The sequence below is a fragment of the Tamandua tetradactyla genome, unplaced genomic scaffold, assembly GCF_023851605.1.
Source record: "Tamandua tetradactyla isolate mTamTet1 unplaced genomic scaffold, mTamTet1.pri scaffold_73_ctg1, whole genome shotgun sequence".
In the NCBI taxonomy this organism is placed as follows: Eukaryota; Metazoa; Chordata; class Mammalia; order Pilosa; family Myrmecophagidae; genus Tamandua; species Tamandua tetradactyla.
In genome coordinates this window covers 16,290-35,460 of record NW_027518403.1, presented here as the reverse complement: position 1 = coordinate 35,460, position 19,171 = coordinate 16,290, and the positions used below count along the sequence as shown (strand labels likewise).

The following is a 19,171-nucleotide window of genomic DNA, read 5'->3' as shown; positions in this document are numbered from 1 at the left end:
AAAACTAACCCGCATGCCTTTCTTGACAATTTTTTCTTCTCAGGAATATGGTCTTCAGAAATGACATTTCCTTGAGCTCTTATTGCTTCATGAGATTTTTTTAAATTATAATCATTATCTTAAACCTCAAAGTAGAGAATGAGAACCAAGGGTACTTTCAAAAACCAAATTCTTCAGAATACTAACCCATATTGACACTTTACCATTGTTTCTTCTTTTCAACTATAAAACCTTTGTATTTATTATCAAACTGCTTTATTTTTTTAACTGTAAGTGTAAAATTTGACTTGGAATTCATGACTAGCTTTTCTGTAATTCCAAGTCAGAGTTACAAGAGGAAAGTATGAGACAATGGTTGAAAATATTTAAAAAAAAAACCCACATTTACACGAAATTTTTCAAGTGACTTAGTATGATGTCTATTCACTGAAAGAAAGCATTTAAAAAGATAAGTATGTAAAGAAAGTACCTTACAATGATGAGAACAAAGCCCATTAATGACAATGATGTGAATAATCAAGGAATTATAAAAAAAAAGAATTTTTCACTGTGAGGGAAAATTAATTTATCCAGAATTTAGTGCAATTGTTGAAATAACAAAATCAGAAAGGCAAGGCAGCAGACCTTGTGGCCAAAGTTTTGCCCAAAGCCTTATCAGTTGTGACGGGGACAGCATTCTGCTTTTCTCTTACATTTTGTTTAAAAAGTGCTGGAGGCATATACATTAGTGGAAATTGCCATTCTTATCTCTTTAGTATCATAGTATCCTACCAGAACCTAAATAATGAATAGCTCTGTAGACTCTGATTTCTGTTTTAACTGTATGCATTTTGAAATTCCCACTTTTCAAAGTTTAGGGGAAAACAGCTTTGTATCATCTAATTCTAGTTTTGTTTTTAAAAATACCTGTGCCTTTGGTTGGCAGAGACATATAGAAGCTTTCTGATAAGGGGTTGTGATAGGTTTCTCGACCAGGAAAGAAGGGAGAAGACAAAACTTAATTAAAGGAGTGTATTATAAGGCTCTGAGCAGGTGGGCTGGCAGCCCCAAGCAGGGGAAGAGACACAGCTTATACAGGATGATTGGCAGGAAGTAGGGAAGTAGGGAAGGGAGGTGGTGGGTTTTCTTTGTCTAGCTTCGGAGAGGGAAGTTGGTGGATTTCTGTTGGTTGGTTTTGGAAGCTGGGGGCTAAATTGGGAGTTGGCAACTCTTCATTGGTGGGGTTTAAAAGTTAGAGGCTGCTGTAGGCATGCCAGGTTGTAACTGTTGGAGGGCAGATGTTGGGTGAAGGGAATTACACCAGGAATACCACTGCCAGAAGGGGATGCAAGGACATTCAGGTGACTGCCGTGTGGTCTGGGGCAGGTTTGGTTATTATTATTATTTTTTTTAATTCTGGAACCACCAGCTTCTAGATTTTGTATAACATGAAACAATTAAGACTCTGTATTTTTTTTTTACCAATGATATATTTCAAGTTTATTCTCGAATGTCCATTCACATCAGTGGGACCATACAGTATTTGTCCTTTAGCTTTTGGCTGGACTCACTCAGCATAATATTCTCTAGGTCCATCCATGTTATTACATGCCTCATAAGTTTATCTTGTCTTAAAGCTGCATAATATTCCATCGTACATATATACCACAGTTTATTTAGCCATTCTTCTGTTGATGGACATTTTGGCTGTTTCCATCGCTTTGCAATTGTAAATAACGCTGCTATAAACATTGGTGTGCAAATGTCCGTTTGTGTCTTTGCCCTTAAGTCCTTTGAGTAGATACCTAGCAATGGTATTGCTGGGTCGTATGGCAATTCTATATTCAGCTTTTTGAGGAACTGCCAAACTGCCTTCCACAGTGGTTGCACCATTTGACATTCCCACCAACAGTGGATAAGTGTGCCTCTTTCTCCACATCCTCTCCAGCACTTGTCATTTTCTGTTTTGTTGATAATGGCCATTCTGGTGGGTGTGAGATGATATCTCATTGTGGTTTTGATCTGCATTTCTCTAATGGCCAGGGACATTGAGCATTTCTTCATGTGCCTCTTGGCCATCCGTATTTCCTCTTCTGGTAGGTGTCTGTTCAAGTCTTTTTCCCATTTTGTAATTGGGTTGGCTGTCTTTCTGTTGTTGAGTTGAACAATCTCTTTATATATTCTGGATACTAGACCTTTATCTGATATGTCATTTCCAAATATTATCTCCCATTGTGTAGGCTGTCTTTCTACTTTCTTGATGAAGTTCTTTGATGCACAAAAGTGTTTAATTTTGAGGAGCTCCCATTTCTTTCTTTCTTTCTTCAGTGCTCTTGCTTTAGGTTTAAGGTCCATAAAACCACCTCCAGTTGTAAGATTCATAAGATATCTCCCTACATTTTCCTCTAACTGTTTTATGGTCTTAGACCTAATGTTTAGATCTTTGATCCATTTTGAGTTAACTTTTGTATAAGGTGTGAGATGCGGGTCTTCTTTCATTCTTTTACATATGGATATCCAGTTCTCTAGGCACCATTTATTGAAGAGACTGTTCTGTCCCAGGTGAGTTGGCTTGACTGCCTTATCAAAGATCAAATGTCCATAGATGAGAGGGTCTATATCTGAGCACTCTATTCGATTCCATTGGTCGATATATCTATCTTTATGCCAATACCATGCTGTTTTGACCACTGTGGCTTCATAATATGCCTTGAAGTCTGGCAGCATAAGACCTCCAGCTTCGTTTTTTTCCCTCAAGATACTTTTAGCAATTCGGGGCACCCTACCCTTCCAGATAAATTTGCTTATTGGTTTTTCTAATTCTGAAAAATAAGTTGTTGGGATTTTGATTGGTATTGCATTGAATCTGTAGATCAGTTTAGGTAGGATTGACATCTTAATTATATTTAGTCTTCCAATCCATGAACACGGTATGCCCTTCCATCTATTTAGGTCTTCTGTGATTTCTTTTAGCAGTTTTTTGTAGTTTTCTTTATATAGGTTTTTTGTCTCTTTGGTTAAATTTATTCCTAGGTATTTTATTCTTTTAGTTGCGATTGTAAATGGGATTCGTTTCTTGATTTCCCCCTCAGCTTGTTCATTACTAGTGTATAGAAAAGCTACAGATTTTTGAATGCTGATCTTGTAGCCTGCTACTTTGCTGTACTCATTTATTAGCTCTAGTAGTTTTGTTGTGGATTTTTCCGGATTTTCGACGTATAGTATCATATCGTCTGCAAACAGTGATAGTTTTACTTCTTCCTTTCTAATTTTGATGCCTTGTATTTCTTTTTCTTGTCTAATTGCTTTGGCTAGAACTTCTAACACAATGTGGAATAATAGTGGTGATAGTGGACATCCTTGTCTTGTTCCTGATCTTAGGGGGAAAGTTTTCAATTTTTCCCCATTGAGGATGATATTAGCTGTGGGTTTTTCATATATTCCCTCTATCATTTTAAGGAAGTTCCCTTGTATTCCTATCTTTTGAAGTGTTTTCAACAGGAAAGGATGTTGAATCTTGTCAAATGCCTTCTCTGCATCAATTGAGATGATCATGTGATTTTTCTGCTTTGATTTGTTGATGTGGTGTATTACATTAATTGATTTCTTATGTTGAACCATCCTTGCATACTTGGGATGAATCCTACTTGGTCATGATGTATAATTCTTTTAATGTGTTGTTGGATACGATTTGCTAGAATTTTATTGAGGATTTTTGCATCTATATTCATTAGAGAGATTGGTCTGTAGTTTTCTTTTTTTGTAATATCTTTGCCTGGTTTTGGTATGAGGGTGATGTTGGCTTCATAGAATGAATTAGGTAGTTTTCCCTCCACTTCGATTTTTTTGAAGAGTTTGAGGAGAGTTGGTACTAATTCCTTCTGGAATGTTTGATAGAATTCACATGTGAAGCCATCTGGTCCTGGACTTTTCTTTTTAGGGAGCTTTTGAATGACTAATTCAATCTCTTTACTTGTGATTGGTTTGTTGAGGTCATCTGTTTCTTCTTGAGTCAAAGTTGGTTGTTCATGTCTTTCCAGGAACCCGTCCATTTCATCTAAATTGTTGTATTTATTAGCGTAAAGTTGTTCATAGTATCCTGTTATTACCTCCTTTATTTCTGTGAGGTCAGTAGTTATGTCTCCTCTTCCATTTCTGATCTTATTTATTTGCATCCTCTCTCTTCTTCTTTTTGTCAATCTTGCTAAGGGCCCATCAATCTTATTGATTTTCTCATAGAACCAACTTCTGGTCTTATTGATTTTCTCTATTGTTTTCATTTTCATTTATTTCTGCTCTAATCTTTGTTATTTCTTTCCTTTTGCTTGCTTTGGGATTAGTTTGCTGTTCTTTCTCCAGTTCTTCCAAGTGGACAGTTATTTCCTGCATTTTTGCCTTTTCTTCTTTTCTGATAAAGGCATTTAGGGCAATAAATTTCCCTCTTAGCACTGCCTTTGCTGTGTCCCATAAGTTTTGATATGTTGTGTTTTCATTTTCATTCGCCTGTAGGTATTTACTAATTTCTCTTGCAATTTCTTCTTTGACACACTTGTTGTTTAAGAGTGTGTTGTTGAGCCTCCACGTATTTGTAAATTTTCTGGCACTCCACCTATTATTGATTTCCAACTTCATTCCTTTATGATCCGAGAAAGTGTTGTGTATGATTTCAATCTGTTTAAATTTGTTAAGACTTGCTTTGTGACCCAGCATATGGTCTATCTTTGAGAATGATCCATGAGCACTTGAAAAAAAGGTGTATCCTGCTGTTGTGGGATGCAATGTCCTATAGATGTCTGTTAAGTCTAGCTCATTTATAGTAATATTCAGATTCTCTATTTCTTTATTGATCCTCTGTCTAGATGTTCTGTCCATTGATGAGAGTGGTGAATTGAAGTCTCCAAGTATTATGGTATATGTGTCTATTTCCCTTTTCATTGTTTGCAGTATATTCCTCACGTAGTTTGGGGCATTCTGGTTCGGTGCATAAATATTTATGATTGTTATGTCTTCTTGTTTAATTGTTCCTTTTATTAGTATATAGTGTCCTTCTTTGTCTCTTGTAACTGTTTTACATTTGAAGTCTAATTTGTTGGATATTAGTATAGCCACTCCTGCTCTTTTCTGGTTGTTATTTGCATGAAATATCTTTTCCCAACCTCTCACTTTCAACCTATATTTATCTTTGGGTCTAAGATGCATTTCCTGTAGACAGCATATAGAAGGATCCTGTTTTTTAATCCATTCTGCCAGTCTATGTCTTTTGATTGGGGAATTCAGTCCATTAACATTTAGAGTTATTACTGTTTGGATAATATTTTCCTCTACCATTTTGTCTTTTGTATTATATATATCATATCTGACTTTCCTTCTTTCTACACTCTTCTCCATATCTCTCTCTTCTGTCTTTTTCTATCTGACTCTAGTGCTCCCTTTAGTATTTCTTGCAGAGCTGGTCTCTTGGTCACAAATTCTCTCAGTGACTTTTTGTCTGAGAATGTTTTAATTTCTCCCTCATTTTTGAAGGACAATTTTGCTGGATATAGGAGTCTTGGTTGGCAGTTTTTCTCTTTTAGTAATTTAAATATATCATCCCACTGTCTTCTAGCTTCCATGGTTTCTGCTGAGAAATCTACACATAGTCTTATTGGGTTTCCCTTGTATGTGGTTTCCCTTGTATCTGGTTTCCCTTCTCTCTCACTGCTTTCAAGATCCTCTCTTTCTCTTTGACCTCTGACATTCTAACTAATAAGTGTCTTGGGGAATGCCTATTTGGGTCTAATCTCTTTGGGGTGCGCTGCACTTCTTGGATCTGCAATTTTAGGTCTTTCATAAGAGTTGGGAAATTTTCAGTGATAATTTCTTCCATTAGTTTTTCTCCTCCTTTTCCCTTCTCTTCTCCTTCTGGGACACCCACAACACGTATATTTGTGCGGTTCATATTGTCCTTGAGTTCCCTGATACTGTGTTCGAATTTTTCCATAATTTTCCGGATAGTTTCTGTTTCTTTTTGGAATTCAGATGTTGTATCCTCCAAATCACTAATTCTATCTTCTTTCTCTTTAAATCTATCATTGTAGGTATCCATTGTTTTTTCCATCTTTTCTACTTTATCCTTCACTTCCATAAGCTCTGTGATTTGTTTTTTCAGTTTTTCTATTTCTTCTTTATGTTCAGCCCATGTCTTCTTCATGTCCTCCCTCAATTTATCGATTTCGTTTTTGAAGAGGTTTTCTATTTCTGTTCGTATATTCAGCATTAGTTGTTTCAGCTCCTGTATCTCATTTGAACTGTTGGTTTGTTCCTTTGACTGGGCCATATTTTCAATTTTCTGAGCATGATCCGTTATCTTCTGCTGGCGTCTGGGCATTTAGTCAGATTTCCCTGAGTGTTGGACCCCACAGGTTGTAAGATTTTTCTGTGAAATCTCTGGGTTCTGTTTTTCTTATCCTCCCCAGTAGGTGGCGCTCGTGGCACACGTTTGTCTACGGGATCCACCAGTAAAAGTTGCTCTGGGTCCTTTAACTCTGGAAAACTTTCGCCGTAGGGGAGGTTTGGCAGTCGAAGCGTCTTGGAAGAGTGCCAGCCGGCCCGGGGGTCCGAACGCGGGGAGGGTCGCCAGCCGCTGCAGCACGTGAGAGCGCCCGACCAAATTTCCTAGTCGGCCCGGGGCACCAAGCGTGGCGGAAGGGCGCCAGCTGCCGCAGCCCGGGAGAGTGCACTGTTCCCAGGCAGACCGGGGAGTCACGTGTTTGGAAGGGACCCCCTGGTCACTGTTCTCCGCAGTCTGGGGATTTCTGACCCAACTCTTTCAGTTGGTCCGGGGGGCCTCGCGTGGTGGGGACGCCAGCCGCCGTGGCCTGAGGGGACCGCCTGCCCAATTCTGCCAGCTGGCCTGGGAAGGAGGAAGGGAGGGACTCCGGTCGCTTGCCGTCCCGCCCAGGAAAGCCCGCATCCCTCGGTGTTCTCACCGGAGCTGGTTCTCCCAGACAGTCAGCCGTTCCAGGATGGGGTATGCTGTCCCTCTGATCTCCGTCGTGGCTCTGGGAGCTGCTCTGCATTGTCTCCACTCCCCCAGTAGCTGTTCTGGAGGAGGAAAGGTGAGGGCGGCAAGGCTGTCGAGGCTGGTGGCGGAGGAGCCAGTGAAGGCGGGGGAAGAGGGCACCGTGGTGGTTGGAGAGCTGCCAGAGCAGGAGGGGGAAGAGGGGCGGCGGAGAAAGAGGGGGGAGAAGGAGGGTGGGCAGGTTGGCTGCTGTGGGGCTTGGGCGCCGCGCGGCGGGTCGGCTGCTGTGGGGCGTGGGCGCCGCGCGGCGGGCCGGTGGAGAAAGAGGGGCGCAGGTTTGGTTTTGCAAGGGGTTTCCTGGAAATTATGGGTGAGGGAAATTTCCTGGAATGCTTGCTAAGGGTTGGTTACTTCCAGGATAAGGGATTCTGTCTAACAAGTAGATGTTTATTAGGGACACTTGCTTGGAATCAGAAAGATAACCTCTGTGCCTGGCTGCTTTCACTCTGAGTAGCCACTTTTGGCCAGGAAAATAGATTCATAGCTTTAATTCTACACAGGATCTCCTCTGCCCAAATTAACCAATCAACAAGGACTAATACAGAACCAAGGAAGGATAAAAAGAGATGTTGGACCGCACTGTTGGCCTAGAGTTTCATATTGTCTCCCCTGCTTTGGGGCAAATTCCCATTTTTTCTGTTTTTATATATTTCAGTTGAAATCTTGGTTTCTGCTGCTGCAGGAGAAGAGGCCACAGTCAAAAAATCTGTACAGAAACCTCTCAGTTTTTTTACCTTGAAATTGCTCAGACCCTATCAAAGTATAGGTGATTTAGGAAATTTTCAGGGATAATTCTCAGATCCAAGCCAGCTGCAACTCTACTGAAGGAGCTGGGTGTCTAATGTTCTCTTTAAACCATAATAAGCCTTGGTAAATTCAGAAAGAGATGCCACTTTGCAATACAGTAGTAAAGGAAAATTTCACACCAGGTATGTGTCAGATTTTAAATTCTCCTTGAGGATGAGTTGATTTGGAATGAAAATAGCTTGTTATTCTGGTTCAAGAACTGGCCTGAGCCAAAGCTCTGATAATGCACCTGTGAGGTAAACAGGAGGTCTCTTAGATTCCCCTATTCCTAGTGTAATACATGCTAACTTCTTTAATAATTATCACTATGTCTGGAAGGAAAACAGCTTTAACTGAAGAGAGGGTTAAGCACCACTGTTTAAAGAATTTATCTCTTGTCCTCACTCCATAAAAGGACTACGTGCTCCTCTCACATCCTATGTGTGCTCTCTGCTTCTATCTCAAATTTGGCCCTGATATTTTTTCTCATCTTCTTCCTTACTAACAAAATGCTGCTGTGTAGCCGGGCACATTCCTGCTCAGAATAGATACTGCCCCAGGCACCCTTGCAGTGAGGTGTAGCTCTGTGACTGAGCAGTGACTTTGAAACACAGCTAGAAGAGCCTGTGGCAGCTTCTGGGATTATCTTTTGCCACCTGGCTCCTGCATCCCCTCCCTACCTGACAGCCAGAGTGCAGTGAATGGAGCTAAAACTGTCCATTTTGGACCTGGGTAAGCTCAGGATGATGTCCTGATTTCCCAGCACCATTTGTTGAAGAAACATCTTTCCCCATTAAGTAAACGTACCACTCAAAATTCAATTGGCCATAGAGCTTGGAGTTTATTTCTCTGATCTCTCAAAATCCTTCCAATAATCTATATGTCTTCCCTAGTCCAGTGCCATGTTGTTTTGTCCACTTTAGCATTTAATAATTTATAAAATAAGGAAGTGTGAGTCTTCCAAATGTATTCTTCTTTTACAACATATTTTGGCTTTTTGGGTTCTCTTACATTTGATGATGGATTTTTCAATTTCTGCAAAGTATGGTCTTGGAATTTTCATTTAGATTACATTGAATATGTAAACCACATTAGGCCAAAATGACATCATAACAATACTTAGACTTCAAATTCATAAACATGAGATGTCCTTCCATTTTCAGGTCTTTATCAACTTTTTAAATAATATCTGGTATATTTCCATGTATAAGCCCAATACATTTAAGGTTAAATGTATTCCTAGATATCTCATTATATATCTCATTATTTAGTTGTTATCATAAATGGAATTATTTCATGATTCCCCTTCAGATAGTTCATTACTAGTGTGTAGAAAGACTAATGTATTTTGCATCTTTCTTATGTATAACATCAATTTTCTGAATATATTTATTTGCACTAATAACTTTTCCTTGTCTTTTCAAGGTGATATGTAATTTGTAACTAAGAATAGTTTTACTTCTTCCTTTCCAATTTGAATGTTTTACCTTTTTTCTTGTCTAAATGCTTTATCTAGAACTTCTAGTACAACATTAAAATAGTGGTCTAAGTGGGCATTTGTGTACTGCTATTGATCTTGCAGGGGAAACATTCAGCCTTTCACCATTGACAGTGATATAAACTGTGAACTTTCCATGAATACTCTTTATCATGATGAGGAAGTTTCCTTCAGTTCCTTGGTTTCTAAGAGGTTCTATTAATAAGAGGTGTTGTAGCTTGTCAAATGCCTTTTCTGCACCAATTAAGATGATCATGAGGCAGGCCACGGTGGCTCAGCAGGCAAGAATGCTTGCCTGCCATGCCAGAGGATTGGGGTTTGATTCCTGGTGCCTGCCCATGTAAAAAAAAAAAAAAAGACATGATCATGTATTTATTTTCCTTCATTCTATTAATGTGGTGTATTACATTAATTTTTTTTGTTAAGGTTAACCATCTTTGTATACTTGACATAAATCCCATTGCTCATGGTCCATAATTCTTTTGATTTATTGTTGTATTCAGCTTGTTAGTATTTTGTTGGTGATATCTGCATGTATGTTCATAACAGATATTGGTCTGTAGCTTTCTTTTCTTGTAATGCCTTTACTTGACTTTGTATTAGAGTGATGGTGGTACATAGAAAAAAATGAGAATTCTTACCTTCTTTGTAATTTTTTGAAGGGTTTTGAGCAAGATTGGTTTTATTTCTTTTAGTATTTAGTAATATTCACCAGTGAAGCCTATCTGGTTATTTGGTTCTGGGCTTTTTTGTGTGTGTGGGGGAGATATTTGCTTACTGACTCAATCACTTTAATTGTTGGAGAGCAGTGAGATTTTTAATTTCTTATTGAATCAATGAAGGCAGTTCCTAAGTTTCTAAGAATTGAACCATTGCATCTAAGTTATCTAATTTGTAGGCATATACTTGTTTTTAGTAGCATTTTTGTTATTGAGTTCACATGCCACTTTCACTAGGTTATGTTGTCCAAATATTGATAAAACAAGCACTTGCCTGATTGTTATTCTGAAGGAATTTCAGGTAACATATAATTATTCAGTTGCTTGCGTCTATGAATGACTGCATATAAAACAAACAGATTGCCCTAAGCAATGAGAGAGTCTCATTAAATCAATTGGATGTCATAAAGAGAGATTGATGATTTCATCTGTCAAAAATGAGAATTTCTTAAGCCAGCCAGCTTCTCCTGGGAAAGTCTACAGATTCACTGGAATTCCTATCTTATAGCCTGCCTTATGGAACAGGGATTTATAAATCATTATGGTCTCATGAGACAATACATATACTAAATTCTTCAATATTTACATATATTTATAGTGAGTTCCTTTTCTCTAGAGAAACCAGACTATTAATTATAATTATATTTGTAACAGGAGTGGTTCCTGAGAAACAGAATCTTACATGAGTTTCTTGAGTTGGTTCTGAGGACTTTTGGAATCAGTTTTCCAATCTAAATTCACTAATGACTACATTTCCAATGATCACTATCACACTGTTATTCCAAAGAATGAATTGAAATAGAGGTATACAAAATATCATTTGATATATTGATGCTCAAATGCTTGCAAGAGGCAAGCCACTGAAAGACAGTATATTTGATTTTTTAAAAGAATTTTGGGGAATTACAAAGTATAATGATATTGATTATTCTTTCCTAAATATGTTGGATCCATTTGTTAAATAAAGTGATGAGAAAAAGGTTTTAAATTCACAGTTCAAGTGTCACATGAGGACCTAAAACTTTCTATAGGTTTTTCTATGCTCTGAAAGAAATTGTTGTTTCTTTTAGGGAACCACTTGATATTTCTGAAAAGAAGATCCTGAAAATTAGAATGGAGACATATGGGTTGATAATTATGAGAGTAGAGGCTTGACATCCTAGAATTTTCTGAGTGTTCTTGCCTGATAAACCTGTAATGGTGTGCCTTTTCTTTTGCCAACTTAAGAGATTTAAACTGCTGTGCCTGATAAACCTGTGAGTTCCTCATCTGAGAAACATCCTTTCCATCTGAGTCTGAAGACATTAACCCCATTTCACCAGGTTAAACTCTAATGGAGTGCCCTGTGTAGATGGCTTGACAGACACTATTTCCTCTCATGATACATTTCAACTGGCCCTATTTTCTTCCAGACCTATAAATAGACTGAAGTTCCAATAGGCCCTGGAGAGACAGGTGTGAACATGAGGATGTGTGCTACATTCCGAAGAGCTCCATGATTTATCCAATTTCCATAGAAATAGATCAGGGGAATATTTATGGAAATGGATACTAAGTTTGTGGCATAATGGTGGAAGGAGGTTAAAGTTGAATGAGGCTGAATTTATTTACATAAGTAACTGAGCTCAGATTCTGGGTTTAATGTTGTAGATTGAGTGGTTACAAAAGGCTCTGTTTCTTTGACTTGTTGGCTGATGTACAGAAGGTGACCTACATCTGAAGTTTAAGTGCTAAGCCTTCCATAATGTAATATATATGGAGGATACAAAGTCTTAGAGATATTGAAATATTAGAATGGATTTATCATATAAGAACTGCTCACAATTCCCAGGAATGTATATAGGATAAAAATTTCACCTGAACTGTGTGAAGAATATGTGACAGCAGCTCCATCATGTCTGAAAATCTCTGTGGTCACTTTTCTCTGTAGGTCTGACACTATTGTGGAACTACTGCCAAAGATCTTAGATTGTTAAACACAGTTGTGATGATCACATTCTGGCTTGGTAAAAGCCAGGTGGCAGCACCAATTGCCAAAAACAAGGAAAGTGTGGCTCCTGTAACAGACAGCAGTGTCACAGCAGCAATCAGAATACTCTGACTTGCAGGTGCTCATGGTGTAAGCCAGTTGATCATGGGATGGCATAGATGGGCAGAATACTAAATTTTTACTGGATATATACATAGGCAAATATATTCTAATTCAAGCCTAACATTTGAATCAGAAAACCAGAGTCACAGCCTTCAGTCAATTCCAAGAGCTGAGACAGTTTTCAGACACAGAACTGAGTATAATGTTAGTACACTTGGGGAAGGACTCTGCTACACGGATACACATTTATACTGTTAAATTTCCTCCAAGTTTCCCCAAAAGGTTTTATGTTTTTTAACCAGGGTGACTATCCATTGAGGATCAATAAATGATCTGACATTTCAGGGATTATTTGATGTTGGCTCTGAAATGATATTTATTCCAGGAGACCCAAGCATTACTGTGTCACTGCCAGATAGATTAAGGCCTCTGGAAGACACAGGATCAATTAAGTTTTAACTAATATCTATCTCACAATAGGCTGGCAAGGCTAAGACCCATTTTATCATTTCCCCAGTTTGAGAATGCATAATTGCAATAAAAATCAGTAAATGACAAAATCACAACACTGGTATCTGGACTTGTAGAATCAGGGTGATTATGGTAGGAAAGACCTATTGGAAACCACTTTAAGTACTTTCATGGCTCATAGGGCTCATAACCAAAGAGGCCACAGGAGTAGAGAGGAAGATTATGCATGGGTTCAGCAACATTCATCAAGGCCAATCTGGTTAAACCACTGCTGAGTGCCAAATCTGCCAGCAGCAGAGACCAACATTCAGTCCCTGATATGAAACCATTTGAAGTTTATCAGCCTGGTACCTGATGAAATGTTAATTACATTGAACAACTTTCCTCATAGAAGGGGCAAGGTTTTGTTCTTATAGGAATAAGCAAATACTCATGATACTAATTTGCATTTCCTGCACACCACATTACTCTCAAAACTACCATTTGTGGATTTATCAGGTAATCCACACAGCATTGCATCTGATCACAGGACCCACTACACAATAAATGAAGTTGTGGAATAGCACATGATCATTAAATTCACTGGTCTTACCACATTTCCAATCACCCTGAAACTGCTCAAATGACCTTTTTAAAACACAATTATAAAACTAGCTGAATGGCTGTACCTTGTAGTACAGCCATTGTTGTAGTTGTTCAATGTAATTAACATTTCATCAGGTACCAGGCTGATAAACTTCAAATGGTTTCATATCAGGGACTGAATGTTGGTCTCTGCTGCTGGCAGATTTGGCACTCAGCAGTGGTTTAACCAGATTGGCCTTGATGAATGTTGCTGAACCCATGCATAATCTTCCTCTCTACTCCTGTGGCCTCTTTGGTTATGAGCCCTATGAGCCATGAAAGTACATGAAAGTAGGACTGCAGCAACATTTCTAAGAAGGCTAAATATGTTGCAAATCAGAATCTACTTTATGGTGCTTCTCCTGCAATAGTGAGGATTCATGGGTGCAGGAATTGAGTGATGGGAATGGGAGGGTCACCATTTGCTTTTTTCCTTAGTGACCCACCAGAGCAGTTTTCCTTTTCATCCCAACAACCTTAAGCTCTGCAAGACTACATAGTTTAGTTCCAAAAGAAACAATGCTTTGAGCCAAATAAACAATAGTGATTCCATTGAACTGGAAGTTAATACTACAACCCAAGTAATACCTAGGGTTCTTCATGACTCTGAATCACCAGACAAAGAAGAAAATTACTTTACTAACTGAAGTTAATGATCCTATCAAATGGAAATAGAAATGTTACTACACAGTGGAGGTAAAGAAGGGTTTGCCTGAAATACAGGAGAGCCCCTAGAGTGTTTCTTGGTACAACCATGCCCTTTGATTAAAGTCAATAAAAATTAAAACAATCCAAAGCAGGAAGGACCACTAATGACCCAGAAATTTCAGGAATGATGTTTTGGGTCACACCAACAAGCAAGGTAACACAGCCAGTGGGGGTTCTTGCTAAGATTAAAGGGAATATGGGATGCATAGTAGAAGAATGTAGTTATAAATGTTATCTATGAGCACTAGTTGAAGGAATGTGGGTTATAATGGTTATGAGTATTTCTCAGTGTTTTGTTATATGTTCATATGGATACATAAAGAAAATATATTTCTTTTCTCCCCTATCTTATGTCTTTATAATATATCAGATGTTTTATTAAGTTTGGGTCATAATATTTGTTACAGAATATCAAGTTTTAGAGTATACTACCCAAGGATTTGCACCTTCTTCTGGGGACAGGGTTAGTGCATTAACAGTTGTAAAAAATGATAGTTGAATTATGTAATGCAAATGCATGTCTGTGATTTTTTATTTAGATGAAGTACAGTTTAAGAAGATATTTATGGGTACAAATTTGAGAAGAGATGGACTGTAATGGTTAAATTCATATGTCAACTTTACTACGTAAATGTGACCAGTTTATGTTAAAGGAAACACTGACCTGACTGTTATTACCAGGGTATTTCAGGGATTTTAATAATCAGTCAATTGATTGCATATATGGTTGATTACATATACAATCAACAACAGAAATTGCTTTCAGCAAAGATAGGAGTGTAATATGGAATTTGGATGTGCCCATCCCTGTGGTTGCATGACCAATCAATTTATATTTATCATCTCTTTATCTATTTATTACATAAATGTGTGTATGTGTGTGTGTATTGACAGTTCTGATTCTCTGGAGAACCATATTATAATCATTTTATTTATGTTGAGTTGCTAGTAATTGCCCCTTTCATTTCTGCTTAGGGTTCTTCCTGTCTACCCTTTATATTTTTTACATTGTGTCTAGTTAAATGTTTGTCTATTTCATTCAATTTCTCAGTCAATTTTTGCTTTTGCTGATTCTCTCTTTTGTTTTATTTGTTCTGTCATTTATATCTGCTGTGATATTTGTTATTTCTTTCCTTTTGCTGCTGATGGGTTTATTTTTCTTTTTGTTTCCTAGATCCACTGGTTGTGTTGTTACATCACTGATTTGAGGTATGCGTTCTTTTGTAATGCAAGCCTCTAGATTATAAGTTTTCCTCTCAGTATTGCCTTTGCTATACCCATAATTTTTTGGTATGTTGCAATTTCACATTTTTTTATATCATTATTTTTTTAAGTTACCTTTGTTTTTCTTTTTTGCATGGGCAGGCACTGGGAATCAAATCTGGGTCTCTGGTATGGCAGGTAAGAACTCTGCTTGCTGATCCACTGTGGCCCACCTTTTAATTTACCTTTTGATTTCTTATTTGACCCATTGAATTTACAGGAGTACGTTGCTGAATTTGCACATATTAGGGAATTTTCCATTATCCCCAATTTTATTGAAATCTAACTTTATTCCATTGTGGTAGGAGAAGATTCATTGTATACATTCACATATTTAATTTTATTAACACTTCTTTTGTGACCTAAATTATCATTAGCTTTCTGGAGAATGACCCATGTTTACTAGAGCAGAATGAATCAATTCATTTTAACAGAGTTGGAAAATCAATTTGTTAGTGGAAAGGTAGTTTTTTCCTATAAACAGTGTGGGAGCAGTTGGGCAAGTTTAGGAAAAATCAATATAAGCCAAAATCTCATGTCTTTTACAAAAATTTATTCAAAATGTACCATAGTCTTAAATGAAATATTCAAATGTAACACTTTTAGAAAATAACAAGGAAAATATTCAGAGTCTAGGATTAGGGAAAATATTTAAATTCAACAACAAAAGCAAAGAGTTTAAAAAGTACATTTTCATATGTTGGGCCTCATAAAAATTAAATATCTTACTTTCTGAAAAAGGATGAAAAACAAGTTACAAACTAGGGGAAATCTGTTGTTAGCCACATATACAAGGAAAAAATACAATCTAGATTATATATAGAACTGTAAAAACTCAGTAAATAAGGAAATCTATCAGAAAAATGGAAAAATACTTGAAGATACTTTTACAAATACGAGTGAATTGGCCATTATCTCTGTTGAGAAAAACCTTAGAGAGGGCCTTTTCTCATCCCTACTGCATAGAAGCTCCAATAGAGAGCTTGAATCCTTGAGTGGCTCAAAGATGTAAGATATTCAGAGGTATCAGAGCAGGTAGTTTGAAGCATGGTTCCTGATAATACCAAGAATCTACTATATAAATCTTATCCTTCAATTCTTTTGAAGAGTGAGAGAAATAAAAATCAGGCTTGTTCTATATATGTGTATATTTGAAAAGAATTTCTCAATTCAATAATCTTGATTTCCAATATAAGAAATTAGATAAATAATTGCAATGTAAATCTGAGATAAACAGTTGAAAGGAAATAATTAAGATTAAAGCAGGAATCAATGATATTGAAAACAGAAATATATAGGAAAAGAACTATGCCTCATCTCTTCTGATTTTTCTTCTCTTGTGGTACCTTTCTGACATACCCATTCTCCCTCTACCTCTTCCTTTTCCTACTTTAATGGCAGTGGCACATATGATTAGATTCAGCCCATACAGATAATCCAGGTTGATCTCTCCATCTCAATATCCATTATGTTTCTATTGCCATACAATTTCTGGTGAAATGATTTTTTGCAATATCTAATTGCTACCACTGTCTCATGCATAACTATTCTGTGTTTTCAAATATACTTTCTTTAGGGAGACATTATTTCAAAAATGTTACTGTTACTAAATGAAACAATGTATAATTGGCCATTTAGAAGGGAAGCAAAGAGACAATATTTTATACCCAGCAGCATTAATCCAAAATGGATTTAGAATGTATCTGTTGGGAGTGAAGTAATAAAAGAGACAAAGCAATCCAAATCATATTACTTTAAGACTACAATAACTAAGAATAACATAGAAATATACATAAAATAAATTGATTGAGGCAGGTAGGACTTTTTTTTATTATATCATGTGCTCTGTCAGGAACTTATCAGTGAGAGAGCTATATATATGTAAGCTTTCTTTTCGGAATATGCCTTGTGTAATTCTACATAGGGGCTACATAATTGAAATAAATATGCTTCCAATATTTACCAATGCTTTAAAATATCTGGATTTGGGTAGGAGTTTGAAGGTCATAGTGATATTCATCGAAATGTACAATATCTATTCATTCAGCCACTTAATCATTCACTCAAAAATGTTCATTATTCACTTACTGTCCATTCTGTGCTTTATAATCAGAGAAGAATGCTAGCTAATAAAATGTGAAGGTTTAAGCAGTTATTAGGGCAACTAATCTTATATATTTACCAGTATATTAAAGTCAAATTTCTTAAAAGCTTGGACACTATTCATAGATTTTAATTTAAATATGTGATGTGAATTGATATTTTATATATGCAATAAGTTTATCTCTGAGATATGGAGCATTGAAAGTAAGTTCAATATGATGGATTACTGTTATATTATGTGTTAACTAATTTGAAATGCATAGATTCACTGCACAGAGGAGACACACCCATAATTCTGGGCTAAGGACATTAAGGGTTGATGATGGCTACAAGCTTGGTTGCAAAAACAGTAAACACATGGTCAGGAGCAATGCCTACAGAAAACTTAGACATCCTGAGGATTCTCTGGACTGAAAAAAATGAAAGCCAGTAATAATTTCATTTACTATCTACAATATTTCTGAGTAAACACTAAAGTACTAAAGATATTTAAGGGTGGGCCAATGTGGCTCAGAAGGTAGAGTTCTCACCTGCCATGCCGGAGACCCAGGTTCAATTCCTAGGGCCTGCCCATGCAAAAAGAAAAAAGAAAAAAAAACAAAGATATTTGAACTTCTGGAAACATTATTTTATACACTTTTGCAATGAAAATTTGATTGTAAGGAATGCTAAAAAGGGAGTACCCAAAACTCAAAGATGTAACTCAGAACTCAGTAGCTAATCAGTAACACTTTTAAGACATTATTTCAAGTGTCTTAAGACTTCACAAGGCATATTCTTTTTAGGACACAATGCTCCAAAATTGTAAACATATTTTGTCACTTATGTAATACAATCTATTATTGAATGAATTTCCAAATTTTTATAGACTTGATTGTATAATGTACCTCACCTTTGATGATGTAATCACAGCTGTCAAAATTGTTATCTTCTTAGTTGTGGCTTCTGTATTCATAGCTCCTGTCCCACCCTTAGATACCCTCTCAACATTATTCTCCACTTTCCAAGGAGGGCAATATATCTGTAAATAAGTGATAAGAATCAATTAGTAAATCAAAGCAGCATCAGCAGAATTTACAATCAGGTATGTAATTTAGCCTCTATTATTGTCTCATTTTTTTTTTTTACTCTCTGCAAGGAAATGATTATTTTGAAAATAGGTGCAAAGTTAGAGATATTTTAAAAATATTTTAATTATTTTATTCTAACTAAATTGTGTTTCCTTTCTAAATATCATTCCTCCAATGAATAAATAAGCAAATAAACAAATTTTCCACAGTCATGCAACTTAACAGCTGTTGAGTGCTGGAAATCATTAGAAGCTACTCTTAATAAAACTCAGAATGAAAACAACTAGATGATTCAGCTAAATGTTGGTATCTTAGTCATTCAAATGCTTGATATTTAATTTTCTAGTCTTCCTGGTGAAATTATGATTTTCTTTGATATAAGGACTATGTTATCAGCTACAAAAATGTCATGACAAGTTATATGTTGCTTATATTCAGAGGCAGTTGTAAAAAATCAATTTAAAGGCAGAGAAGAAAGTTCAGAAATTAGCAAATAAAACTGAGAAGGCTTGCTTTTTTTCACTAGAAGAATTTTCTAGAGATAAAAATAAAAGCACAATATTACCCCAATATTTTCACATCTGTTTGCTATGGAACTTAATTCTTAATGCACAAGGACTTTCTTTAAAACTAGTAGTATATACAACCATATCAATGACGTCTATTCACTGTCACACTCATTAGTTAGATACAGTTTGATTTTCATGAGAAACAATCTACAGATTAAATACATTTGAAACAAACACATGCTTAATATGTAAAATCACTCAATAAATTTCAGCAATTAAGATGACAATC

General features: G+C 36.6%; 1 long non-coding RNA gene across 5 annotated transcripts in view; it reads right to left on the bottom strand.

Moving 5' to 3' along the window:
- The window catches only part of LOC143673275 (uncharacterized), a 50,926-nt gene extending 32,524 nt beyond the window's left edge, over positions 1-18,402 (bottom strand). For all 5 annotated transcript variants that reach the window (XR_013170291.1, XR_013170287.1, XR_013170288.1 and 2 more), the window contains exons 1-2: positions 18,196-18,402; positions 17,834-17,869 (exon numbers count right to left, since the gene is read on the bottom strand). This is a non-coding gene — a long non-coding RNA (uncharacterized LOC143673275). The remainder of the gene's footprint in view (positions 1-17,833; positions 17,870-18,195) is intronic.
- Positions 18,403-19,171: the final 769 nt, after the last annotated feature.